We start from the raw sequence: 14,008 nt of genomic DNA on the forward strand, positions 1-14,008 counted from the left end.
TCTCTCACAGCCAGAACTCGGAAGGCGTGGATTTGCATCGTATCTGCTTGACTTACTGAGGCAGATCAGAGAGGGGCTCCTCGGCTCTGCAGAGCTCAGAGACTTTCCTCTCCCCAGAAGAGTTAGTCTAGTCATTGCTGGTGCCCCTTCTTTAGGATCAGGCTGTCTAATCATCCTTCCATACCTGGCCAGTGGGGTGCAGGGGGTTAAAGGTAAAAGAATCTTTCCTATAAAGTAGTTTAGATAAATTCTGAGGATGAGGAGATTGATGAATTGGCAAGGAGAGTGGGGGGTGGGGCATGCAAACCTCTATGTAGGAGAGGAGAATCGATTTGATTAGGTTTTTAAAAAAAAAAAGAATGGGGCCAAAACACAAATGGATATCATGGATCTCTCTCTCTCTCTCTCCCCTCCCCCACTATGCACACACTCACACACACACTCACACACACATGCACCCGCCCCAGGGCTTCTGCTTTCCTCCCGGGGCTACCTGTGTGCCAGCATCATAATTAACCTGCATCTCCCGCTTATCACCTGCTGCACCCCCTGTTCCCACTGATGCTTTAGCTTCTCCAGGGCCCTGCTCTTCATTTAATCTCACAGCTTCTCATGGTGCTGTAATTCCAAGGCAGGGGGAGGACAGCACTATGTATAAATCTCTCCAGCCGCTCTCCCTCCTCCCCAGCCTCCCCTTGGCTTACAGGCTCCCTGTGACCCCAGAGACTCCCAGAGATGGATGGAGATTCCTTCCTGGTCCACTGGGCTGTCAGAGTCCCCAAGACTTGCTGTGCAATTTTACACTCTTCCCTAGATTAAAAACAAAGTCATTACGAAAAATCTACCTGTCCTGAGTGAAAGCCTACATACATACAGCAAAGGCTGCTTTCCCACGGTTCTGCTGGGCTAGGGCTGGGGAATTGGCATTATTGGGGGTGCAGTAAAGGTTAGCCTTTTTGTCTTCTTTTCTGCAAAAGCCGTTTTTACACATTGCTATTTTGAAAATAATAAAGCACTTTCTTTGGGAACTTGGGGTCTTGGTCGTGTTGTGGGCGTTGGCTTCCCAGCCTCTGCTTTATTTCATTTGTCTGCATTTCTCTTTTCTTATTGGGCCTCCCTGAAAGTGTTCAGAATGTCCCCAGACTCGAGCACCGTTTTCTGTCTGCCACTTCCTCATTCCTTGTTCCTCAAATTCCCAGAATACAGTGGTTGACAGCACTGGCGGGTTTAGGGACAAGCCAAGCTCAAGTTCCAGCTGGGCTGTTTGTTCACTGTGACCTTGGGTGAGTTCTCTCACCTCTTGCACTGCAGGCATGATGACAGTACCTGCCTCAAGGGGTTGAGGCAATGCATGTATAAAGCCTCAGTGGGGATCTGGGGTGCTCCCTAAATGTTAGTGATTGTCATTATTATAATTTTGGAAAGCAAGCTTCCAATGCCAGAGTAAGACCTTCACATATAAAAGATCTAGAATGTTGTGGGGCCACCAGGACCCAGAGTGAGAGCACCACAAGGACACCTGTACTAAAACTCATCCCTAAATATCCTGAGCCTGGCCTTTGGACCCTGAGGGGCTACACAGTGGAGGCAGGTGTGGGCAGGGGAGCTGGGATAAAAAGCAGACAGATTGGGCTCTGAAATCTGTCTCACTCTTGTGACCACAGGCAAGTACCCCCCCTCTCTGAGCTTCTGTTTCCTCACCCATACAATAAAGATAATAATTTCCAGCTAAGTATATTTTAGTGAGGTTTAAAGACCATGCACCTAAACATATAACACTGCCAGAATGCATGCTCAGAACTTTTAAAATTATTTATATGGTGACATCAACTTGCCTACTTTGTGATAAGCATCACCTGCAGTGGGTGCCAGACCTCTGTGAAAAGGGGCAGCAGGGAGATGAGCAAAAACAAGGACACAGCCTCTTTCCCTTAAATAGCACATAGCCATTCCCAAGATCTTTTCAAATACATGATCTTATCCCCAAAGGCACCAAGCCGCTCTAAGTCTGAGCAAGTTTGTCAGCCCCTCCAAGGAGTGGGCAAAGGGGTTGTCCTAGTTCTTTTGAGATGCTGTCACTAACTACCATAAACTGGATGCCTCGTAAACAACAGACACTTACTGCTCACAGTTCTGGAAGCGGGGAAGTCCAAGATCAAGGTGCCAACAGGTTTGGTATCTAGTGAGGGTCCACCTCCTGATTCATCGATGGTGTTTTCTCGCTCTGTCCTCCCATGGAGGAAGCAAGGAGGCTGTTTTCTGGGGCCTCTTTTATAAAGGCATGAATCCCATTCATGAGGGCTCCACCCTTATAGCCTAATCACTTCCCAAAGGCCCTACCTCCTAACACCATCACCCTGGGGATTAGGTGTCAACATATTAATTTGGAGAAGAACACAGGTATTTGGCCTATAGCAGGGGTCAGAGGTCAGAGATGATGAGCTATGCCTGAAGCCACGTAACCTGAAAGACAGAGCCAGTCCCCACACCTGCTCTCCCACTCCCATCCCATGCTCTCTGCCACACCCATGGCCATGCCTCTGCAGAACTGGGAGTGTCCCGGTCTTCTGGAGGGGTGGCCATATTAGGACAGAATATGTTTAGTCACCTATGACTAGCATTGTTTAAAAAAGAAATAGAATAGAACATAATAGAATAGAACGCAGCAGAATGAAATAGAACATTTCAGATGCACTGCCCATAAGAAAAGGAAATATTGTTTCATGAAATTTGTTTCACATGTATGTATGTGTTTATGTGCATGTGTACTGCGTATTGATATAAAATGTTCTTTTTGATTGGGTCACTGTCTAGAAAAGTTTGAAAAACACTTTATTGTTTTATTGTTTATTCCTATATCCAGAGCTAATATCCTTTTTTCTAACCATCCCAATTATTCTCCATTAGAGAAAAGCATATTTTGTCTCAAATTTTTTTCAGCCTGTTACAATGATATAAAACAAATTCATCCAAACCTATTTTTGTCATAGGGAAACCCCCTTCCAGCTCTGAAAACTCTGGGGCTTCCACATGCCCTACAGGGTAAATCCAAATTTCCACTAGCTTCCAATGTTGCACATTTCCAGCCATACCTTCCGTAACTCCTCAATGCTCGTGCTCCTGCCAGGCTTGTCTTCCCAAGGTAACTTCTGTCTGCCTAAGAAGAAGGCGCCCACTTCAACTCCCCATCTCTATCTCTCAGGCCCTGAGCAAGTTTCACTTGCCTCTGACACTCTTCTGCTTTGCAGGCCATGGTGATTCCAATTTCCTGTGAAAACAGCATTTCTTGTGCAATAAGTGCATGGGGTCCCTTGTCACATGTTGCCAAGTTCCTGCATTAAAAATCACACTCCCTCAGCACAATGCTTTTTGAGATTCGTCTCTGTCTCATACGCATCAGTAGCCTGTTCCTCTTTTCTCAATCTCTAAGTAATACTCCATTGTATTCCATGGATAAACAAAAATTTTCTTAGCCATTTGCAATGAGCTTGCCAAACTGCTAAGTCTGGGTGAACAGTCCCCATAAGACTGCCTTCTCCTCAGATGCCAAGTGTGGGGGTCCCCAGGGTTACCCTCACTTCAGATCAGCTGGCTACAAATTCAGAGGTCTCCACAACCACTCTCAGGCTTGACAATTTGCTAGAACAAGTAACAGAACTTGGGAAAGCCCTATACTTAAAATTACAGTTTTATTACAGTGAAAGAATACAAATTAGAAATAGCCAAAGCTTCTGCTGCATAGGGCAGAATCGGGGAGAGTTTCAAATATGAAGCTTCCACGCCCCCAAGAACATGTTGTCTTCCCATCATCGATATGTGGCAATGTGCACAGAGTACTGTGGATCTTGGAAGTTCAACCGAGATTTGGTGTCCAGAGCTTTTAATGGGGCTCAATCACACACTGCCCAAGCACCTGGCCTTTAGTCTCCAGCTCCTCCCAGAGGCCAGAGCGAATACTGTGTGTTCCAAAGGCCCATCATAAATCACATCATTAGGCTGTTGCTGGCCAAAGCCCCCAGACAAACGATGACACTCCTATTGCAGGAGACTCCAGGGGCCTAGAGGTCACCTGCCAGTGGCCCAAGACAAAGACCAGACCTCTGTTTGGTTAATTCTGCACTACGCGCCATTCACCTGCCGATGGACATTTGGAGTGTTGCCAGGTTTTGGCTATCAGGAATAAAGCTGATGTTGGTAAATGCAACAACCTAGGTGAATCTCAAAACTATTAGGCCAAGTGAAAGAAGTACATACTTATGATCCTATTTATAGAAACTATAGAAAAGTCAAATCTAACCTATGGCGATGGTAGAAGCAACTACAGCTACATAATTTGTAGGGCCCAGTACATTTTATTGTGTGTACCCCTCAATAACTCAATGAAGTAGATTTTTTATTTAGAAAATACCATTTACTGAGCTCTTGCTATAAAACCCCCGTTTGTCAAGGACCCCAAATTTGTAGCCAGCTGATCTGAAGCACTTTACTAAGCACTTTACAATATTAATATATTTGTGCTCAACTGATACTTACAGATGAAGAAATTTAGGCTGAGAGAAGTAACCTGCCCAAGGTTGCATCTGGCAAGGGACAGTATCTGGATTTGAACCCAGGACTGTTAGGCATTGAGAGCAGTGTGCCTAACCACCAAATACCAGTACTCCTGTCCTCTGTTTAACTCCTCCCTAGGTCATGGTCTGGCTTTTCATATATATTTTTCTGGTCTTCCCATCCACTGTAAGTTCCCAATAACAGAGACGTCATCAACAGTTGGGTACGCTGTGGAATACACACAGGAATTTCTTGTCAGACAGTTTTTTCATATGCATATATCTTCATACACAGGGATATAGGTTTTGTTTTTTTAATAAAATTGAGATCTCATTATGCAAACTGTAACATGATTTTTTTTCATATAATGGTTCATGAGTTCATTTTTCCTCAAATCTTGGTGTTCACTGCATTACTCCTTGGTTGATTTTTCAAAGCAGGAAGGAAGATAAAGTTTTTAGGTTTTTAAAAGTGTCTGTGACATGCTGCTTTGCTATAGATGATAATCCTGCAGTCATACCTGCACAAGATCCTCTTATTACAATTGAGGGTGGTTGTTTCCTGTATATATTGACACTAAAGAAGATCAATAACTTACAGGAAAAAAGTCCTTCTGTCAAGAACATTTGATTCTGTTTTTAGAACAGTTACATTTCTTTAAGGACAGCTCTAAAGTGTAAAACATAAAATGTTTGCAAATATGTATATTATATATACCTTAAATGTGCATCAAGAACATTATATTTAATGACTGCATGTATTCCAAGAAGTAAATGTATCATAATTTATTTAGCCAATTCCCCATTGTTAGATAACTCGCCTTTCCCCATTTCTTTGAAATTATAAACAATGCTGCAATATTGAGACATGTTCGTGAAGTATGAATTTTACTTAAAAGTTTCTGGGGTAAAGAGTTAAGTACTTTAAACGATATGTAATTTTTTTTTAAGTTTTGTTTTTCTTTTATTATTATACTTTAAGTTATAGGGTATATGTGCACATTGTACAGGTTAGTTACGTGTGTATACATGTGCCATGCTGGTGCGCTGCACCCACTAACTTGTCATCTAGCATTAGGTATATCTCCCAGTGCTATCCCTCCCCCCTCCCCACACCCAACAACGGTCCTCATAGTGTGATGTTCCCCTTCCTGTGTCCATGTGATCTCATTGTTCAATTCCCACCTATGAGTGAGAATATGCGGTGTTTGGTTTTTTGTTCTTGCGATAGTTTACTGAGAATGATTTCCAATTTCATCCATGTCCCTACAAAGGACATGAACTCATCAGTTTTTATGGCTGCATAGTATTCCATGGTGTATATGCGCCACATTTTCTTAATCCAGTCTATCGTTGTTGGACATTTGGGTTGGTTCCAAGTCTTTGCTATTGTGAATAATGCCGCAATAAACATACGTGTGTATGTGTCTTTATAGCAGCATGATTTATAGTCCTTTGGGTACATACCCAGTAATGGGACGGCTGGGTCAAATGGTATTTCTAGTTCTAGATCCCTGAGGAATCGCCACACTGACTTCCACAATGGTTGAACTAGTTTACAGTCCCACCAACAGTGTAAAAGTGTTCCTATTTCTCCACATCCTCTCCAGCACCTGTTGTTTCCTGACTTTTTAATGATCGCCATTCTAACTGGTGTGAGATGATATCTCATAGTGGTTTTGATTTGCATTTCTCTGACGGCAAGTGATGATGAGCATTTTTTCATGTGTTTTTTGGCTGCATAAATGTCTTCTTTTGAGAAGTGTCTGTCCATGTCCTTTGCCCACTTTTTGATGGGGTTGTTTTTTTCTTGTAAATTTGTTTGAGTTCATTGTAGATTCTGGATATTAGCCCTTTGTCAGATGAGTAGGTTGCGAAAATTTTCTCCCATTTTGTAGGTTGCCTGTTCACTCTGATGGTGGTTTCTTTTGCTGTGCAGAAGCTCTTTAGTTTAATTAGATCCCATTTGTCAATTTTGTCTTTTGTTGCCATTGCTTTTAGTGTTTTAGACATGAAGTCCTTGCCCATGCCTATGTCCTGAATGGTAATGCCTAGGATTTCTTCTAGGGTTTTATGGTTTTAGGTCTAACGTTTAAGTCTTTAATCCATCTTGAATTGATTTTTGTATAAGGTGTAGTAAGGAAGGGATCCAGTTTCAGCTTTCTACATACGGCTAGCCAATTTTCCCAGCACCATTTATTAAATAGGGAATCCTTTCCCCATTGCTTGTTTTTGTCAGGTTTGTCAAAGATCAGATAATTGTAGATATGGCGTTATTTCTGAGGGCTCTGTTCCGTTCCATTGATCTATATCTCTGTTTTGGTACCAGTACCATGCTGTTTTGGTTACTGTAGCCTTGTAGTATAGTTTGAAGTCAGGTAGTGTGATGCCTCCAGCTTTGTTCTTTTGGCTTAGGATTGAATTGGCGATGTGGGCTCTTTTTTGGTTCCATAGGAATTTTAAAGTAGTTTTTTCCAGTTCTGTGAAGAAAGGCATTGGTAGCTTGATGGGGATGGCATTGAATCTATAAATTACCTTGGGCAGTATGGCCATTTTCACGATATTGATTCTTCCTACCCATGAGCATGGAATATTCTTCCATTTGTTTGTATCCTCTTTTATTTCCTTGAGCAGTGGTTTGTAGTTCTCCTTGAAGAGGTCCTTCACATCCCTTGTAAGTTGGATTCCTAGGTATTTTATTCTCTTTGAAGCAATTGTGAATGGGAGTTCACTCATGATTTGGCTCTCTGTTTGTCTCTTTTTGGTGTATAAGAATGCTTGTGATTTTTGTAAATTGATTTTGTATCCTGAGACTTTGCTGAAGTTACTTATCAGCTTAAGGAGATTTTGGGCTGAGACAATGGGGTTTTCTAGATATACAATCATGTCGTCTGCAAACAGGGACAATTTGACTTCCTCTTTTCCTAACTGAATACCCTTTATTTCCTTTTCCTGCCTAATTGCCCTGGCCAGAACTTCCAACACTATGTTGAATAGGAGTGGTGAGAGAGGGCATCCCTGTCTTGTGCCAGTTTTCAAAGGGAATGTTTCCAGTTTTTGCCCATTCAGTATGATATTGGCTGTGGGTTTGTCATAGATAGCTCTTATTATTTTGAAATACGTCCCATCAATACCTAATTTATTGAGAGTTTTTAGCATGAAGGGTTGTTGAATTTTGTCAAAGGCCTTTTCTGCATCTATTGAGATAATTATGTGGTTTTTGTCTTTGGCTCTGTTTATATGCTGGATTACATTTATTGATTTGCGTATATTGAACCAGCCTTGCATCCCAGGGATGAAGCCCAATTGATCATGGTGGATAAGCTTTTTGATGTGCTGCTGAATTCGTTTTGCCAGTATTTTATTGAGGATTTTTGCATCAATGTTCATCAAGGATATTGGTCTAAAATTCTCTTTTTTGGTTATGTCTCTGCCCGGCTTTGGTATCAGAATGATGCTGGCCTCATAAAATGAGTTAGGGAGGATTCCCTCTTTTTCTATTGATTGGAATAGTTTCAGAAGGAATGGTACCAGCTCCTCCTTGTACCTCTGGTAGAATTCGGCTGTGAATCCATCTGGTCCTGGACTCTTTTTGGTTGGTAAGCTATTGATTATTGCCACAATTTCAGCTCCTGTTATTGGTCTCTTCAGAGATTCAACTTCTTCCTGGTTTAGTCTTGGGAGAGTGTATGTGTCGAGGAATTTATCCATTTCTTCTAGATTTTCTAGTTTATTTGCATAGAGGTGTTTGTAGTATTCTCTGATGGTAGTTTGTATTTCTGTGGGATCGGTGGTGATATCCCCTTTATCATTTTTTATTGCGTCTATTTAATTCTTCTCTCTTTTTTTCTTTATTAGTCTTGCTAGCGGTCTATCTATTTTGTTGATCCTTTCAAAAAACCAGCTCCTGGATTCATTAATTTTTTGAAGGGTTTTTTGTGTCTCTATTTCCTTCAGTTCTGCTCTGATTTTAGTTATTTCTTGCCTTCTGCTAGCTTTTGAATGTGTTTGCTCTTGCTTCTCTAGTTCTTTTAATTGTGATGTTAGGGTGTCAATTTTGGATCTTTCCTGCTTTCTCTTGTGGGCATTTAGTGCTATAAATTTCCCTCTACACACTGCTTTGAATGTGTCCCAGAGATTCTGGTATGTTGTGTCTTTCTTCTCGTTGGTTTCAAAGAACATCTTTATTTCTGCCTTCATTTCATTATGTACCCAGTAGTCATTCAGGAGCAGGCTGTTCAGTTTCCATGTAGTTGAGTGGTTTTGAGTGAGATTCTTTATCCTGAGTTCTAGTTTGATTGCACTGTGGTCTGAGAGATAGTTTGTTATAATTTCTGTTCTTTTACATTTGCTGAGGAGAGCTTTACTTCCAAGTATGTGGTCAATTTTGGAATAGTTGTGGTGTGGTGCTGGAAAAAATGTATATTCTGTTGATTTGGGGTGGAGAGTTCTGTAGATGTCTATTAGGTCCGCTTGGTTCAGAGCTGAGTTCAATTCCTGGGTATCCTTGTTGACTTTCTGTCTCATTGATGTGTCTAATGTTGACAGTGGGGTGTTAAAGTCTCCCATTATTAATGTGTGGGAGTCTAAGTCTCTTTGTAGGTCACTCAGGACTTGCTTTATGAATCTGGGTGCTCCTGTGTTGGGTGCATATATATTTAGGATAGTTAGCTCTTCTTGTTGAATTGATCCCTTTACCATTATGTAATGGCCTTCTTTGTCTCTTTTGATCTTTGTTGGTTTAAAGTCTGTTTTATCAGAGACTAGGATTGCAACCCCTGTCTTTTTTTGTTTTCCATTTGCTTGGTAGATTTTCCCCCATCCTTTTATTTTGAGACTATGTGTGTCTCTGCACGTGAGATGGGTTTCCTGAATACAGCACACTGATGGGTCTTGACTATCCAATTTGCCAGTCTGTGTCTTTTAATTGGAGCATTTAGTCCATTTACATTTAAAGTTAATATTGTTATGTGTGAATTTCATCCTGTCATTATGATGTTAGCTGGGTATTTTGCTTGTTAGTTGATGCAGTTTCTTCCTAGTCTCGATGGTCTTTACATTTTGGCATGATTTTGCAGCGGCTGGTACCGGTTGTTCCTTTCCATGTTTAGCGCTTCCTTCAGGAGCTCTTTTAGGGCAGGCCTGGTGGTGACAAAATCTCTCAGCATTTGCTTGTCTGTAAAGTATTTTATTTCTCCTTCACTTATGAAGCTTAGTTTGGCTGGATATGAAATTCTGGGTTGAAAATTCTTTTCTTTAAGAATGTTGAATATTGGCCCCCACTCTCTTCTGGCTTATAGGGTTTCTGCCGAGAGATCCGCTGTTAGTCTGATGGGCTTCCCTTTGAGGGTAACCCGACCTTTCTCTCTGGCTGCCCTTAACATTTTTTCCTTCATTTCAACTTTGGTGAATCTGACAATTATGTGTCTTGGAGTTGCTCTTCTCGAGGAGTATCTTTGTGGCGTTCTCCGTATTTCCCGAATCTGAATGTTGGCCTGCCTTGCTAGATTGGGGAAGTTCTCCTGGATAATATCCTGCAGAGTGTTTTCAAACTTGGTTCCATTCACCCCATCGCTTTCAGGTACACCAATCAGACGTAGATTTGGTCTTTTCACAAAGTCCCATATTTCTTGGAGGCTTTGCTCATTTATTTTTATTCTTTTTTCTCTAAACTTCCCTTCTCGCTTCATTTCATTCATTTCATCTTCCATCGCTGATACCCTTTCTTCCAGTTGATTGCATGGGCTCCTGAGGCTTCCGCATTCTTCTCATAGTTCTCGAGCCTTGGTTTTCAGCTCCATCAGCTCCTTTAAGCACTTCTCTGTATTGGTTATTCTAGTTATACATTCTTCTAATTTTTTTTTCAAAGTTTTCAACTTCTTTGCCTTTGGTTTGAATGTCCTCCCGTAGCTCAGAGTAATTTGATCGTCTGAAGCCTTCTTCTCTCAGCTCGTCAAAGTCAGTCTCCGTCCAGCTTTGTTCCGTTGCTGGTGAGGAACTGCGTTCCTTTGGAGGAGGAGAGGCGCTCTGCTTTTTAGAGTTTCCAGTTTTTCTGTTCTGTTTTTTCCCCATCTTTGTGGTTTTATCTACTTTTGGTCTTTGATGATGGTGATGTACAGATGGGTTTTTGGTGTGGATGTCCTTTCTGTTTGTTAATTTTCCTTCTAACAGACAGGACCCTCAGCTGCAGGTCTGTTGGAGTACCCTGCCGTGTGAGATGTCAGTGTACCCCTGTTGGGGGGTGCCTCCCAGTTAGGCTGCTCGGGGGTCAGGGGTCAGGCACCCACTTGAGGAGGCAGTCTGCCCCTTCTCAGATCTCCAGCTGCGTACTGGGAGAACCACTGCTCTCTTCAGAGGTGTCAGACAGGGACATTTAAGTCTGCAGAGGTTACTGCTGTCTTTTTGTTTGTCTGTGCCCTGCCCTCAGAGGTGGAGCCTACAGAGGCAGGCAGGCCTCCTTGAGCTGTGGTGGGCTCCACCCAGTTCGAGCTTCCCTGCTGCTTTGTTTACCTAAGCAAGCCTGGGCAATGGCGGGCGCCCCTCCCCCAGCCTCGCTGCGGCCTTGCAGTTTAATCTTAGACTGCTGTGCTAGCAGTCAGCGAGACTTTGTGGGCGTAGGACCCTCCAAGCCAGGTGCAGGATATAATCTCGTGGTTCGCCGTTTTTTAAGCCCGTTGGAAAAGCGCAGTATTCGGGTGGGAGTGACCCGATTTTCCAGGTGCCGTCCATCACCCCTTTCTTTGACTAGGAAAGGGAACTCCCTGCTTCGGCTCTCGCACGGTGCGCGCACCCACTGACCTGCGCCCACTGTCTGGCACTCCCTAGTGAGATGAACCCGGTACCTCAGATGGAAATGCAGAAATCACCCGTCTTCTGCATCGCTCACACTGGGAGTTGTAGACCAGAGCTGTTCCTATGTGGCCATCTTGGCTCCTCCCCCAAACGATACGTAATTTGAAACATTGGTTTTATTTTAAAACAAGCAGATATGAAATTGAATGTAAATTTTGAATGTATTTTTAAAATTAAAAATCTAATTGTGGGCCAGGCTCTGTGTCTCACTGCACTAATCTCAGCACTTTGGGAAGTCAAGGCAGGAGGATCGCTTGAGCCGAGCAGTTCAAGACCAGCCTGGGCAGCATAAAGAGACCCACCTCTACAAATAATTAAAAAACTAAAATTAGCCAGGCATGGTGGCATATACCTATGGTCCCAGCTATGTGGGAGGCTGTGGTGGGAGGATCACTTGAGCCTGAGAAGCCAAGGCTGTAGTGAGTTCTGACCATGCCACTGCACTCCAAGCTGGGCAATAGAGTGAGACCCTGTCTCAAGAAACAAATCTAATTGTATGGACCACTTGAGACTATATTCACTTTCTTCTTTACTAACAGAATCCAATTTTGTTGGAGGTCCCAGTTGAAAAATAAAATTATCTTTCCCAGCTCCCATTGAAGATGGAGTGGCCAAGTGTCTGCTCTGGCCAGTGATTTCTAAGTGGAAATCACCAGGCAAGACTTCACAGAGGCTCCTTAGAGGTGGGTGGATTTAGCTGGAGCCTCCTTTTGGCCTTGACCTTTCTTCCTGCTTGGAAGTGACCACAGGACAACCATGAAGAAAATGCCAAGATCTAGCTGGGACTTGGCCCTGACATCTGTGAGTCTTTGAATCATACCTTCATGTGGCCGTCTCTGAAATTCTTGTACCAAGAGAAAAATAAAACTCCTAATTCATCTAAACCACAGTTTGTTTTTTGTTTGTTTGTTTGTTTTTGGTTTTTTGTTTTGTTTTGTTTTGAGATTGAGTCTTGCTCTATCGCCCAGGCTGGAGTGCAGTGGCACGATCTTGGCTCACTGCAAGCTCTGCCTCCCGGGTTCACACCATTCTCCTGCCTCAGCCTCCTGAGTAGCTGGGACTCAGGTGCCCGCCACCACGCCCAGCTAATTTTTTGTATTTTTAGTAGAGATGGGGTTTCGCCATGTTAGCCAGGATGGTCTCCATCTCCTGAACTCGTGATCCACCGCCTCAACCTCCCAAAGTGCTGGGATTATAGGCGTGAACCACTGTGCCCGGCCTAAACCAGTTTTTCAAGTTTCTGTTACATCTGACTGTAGTTCTTCTATTTTCAGTATTTCTCCATTTTCTATGAACTTTTACCTCCTTTCCATTTTTTACCTTCTACAAAAGTATCACTGCCAAATTCTGAGTCTTCTAGTCTCATTCTATCATGTTCCCCAAGGAAGTCCCTGGTTCAGGGTGCTGAAGGGAGGAGAACATGCTAAGGGCTGGGAAGGAGAAAGAACCCATCTGGCTGGAGCTAAGAACAAAGACCTCGGCCCCCCTGCCCATGGGAAAGCTCAAATGCGTGTGACTACTTTTCTTATTTATATATTTATTTATTTATTTATTTATTTATTGAGACAGGGTCTCACTCAGGCTGGCAGGTCACCAAGGCTGGCATGCAGTGGCGTAATCTCAGCTCGCTGCAACCTCCACCTCCCAGGCTCCAGTGACCCTCCCCCTCAGCCTCCCTAGTAGCTGGGACTGCAGGCACCACCACCACGCTCAGCTAATTTTTGTATTTTTTGTAAAGAATGGGGCAGTGCGGATGTCTCGCCATGTTACCCAGGCTGGTCTTGAACTCCTGGGCTCTAGCGATCCACCCACTTCAGCCTCCCAAAGTGCTAGGATTACAGGCATGAGCCATCACACCCAGCCAACATGTGACTCCTCTTGATCCCTCTTCTCAACTCCAGCTGCCGTTGTGAAGTCTGCTGGGAAGCTGGGAGCCATGGGGTGCCATAGATCCAAGTCCTGCTCTTCTTTCTACCCTTTACAAGCCATGTGTCCCCCCTAGTTGCTCATCCATAATGACACCTTCTCCACAATATTATGGGGCTGATGACACAGAAGAATGTACACACAGCACCTGGCTCAGAGCCCTTGCACATCAGGTAGTCTCGACATACTGAATTATCCTTCTGCCTTTGAGGTCCTGAATGTTCATTTTATCCTTCTATCACCTGGATGAAAATGTTGGTGTGTGGTAAAGCAGGTTTTCCCACAGCATGACTTTTCCTCCCAGCTCTGTGACCCTAAGAACAGCTCTGGTGAATGGAAGAAAGAAGTTTAAGGCGACTCCCAAAGATTGAAAAGGTCGACTCAGAGACTCGCTGTCCTGGGAGAGGAGAGCGAAGACTGTGCTCAACTAAAGCTCAGAGGAGTGAAGTGAGGTGATACTAGAGAGAAGCAAATGGGGATGGAGCATTGCAAATTCTCTGCCACTGGGAATTTAGGGAGGGTGTCCACACACCCCTGATGGCTCTTGGCTCTGCCATCTTCTCAATCTGTGCTGGTTTCTCTTTATGTTATTTACCCTTTAGATTTTTCAGAGAAAATAACTGGTCTTTAATTCACTGATTCATAGAGTCATTTATTTAAGAGAGGTTAATAGCGCAATC

The sequence above is a fragment of the Pan troglodytes genome, chromosome 1 (genome assembly GCF_028858775.2).
Source record: "Pan troglodytes isolate AG18354 chromosome 1, NHGRI_mPanTro3-v2.0_pri, whole genome shotgun sequence".
Lineage (NCBI taxonomy): Eukaryota > Metazoa > Chordata > Mammalia > Primates > Hominidae > Pan > Pan troglodytes.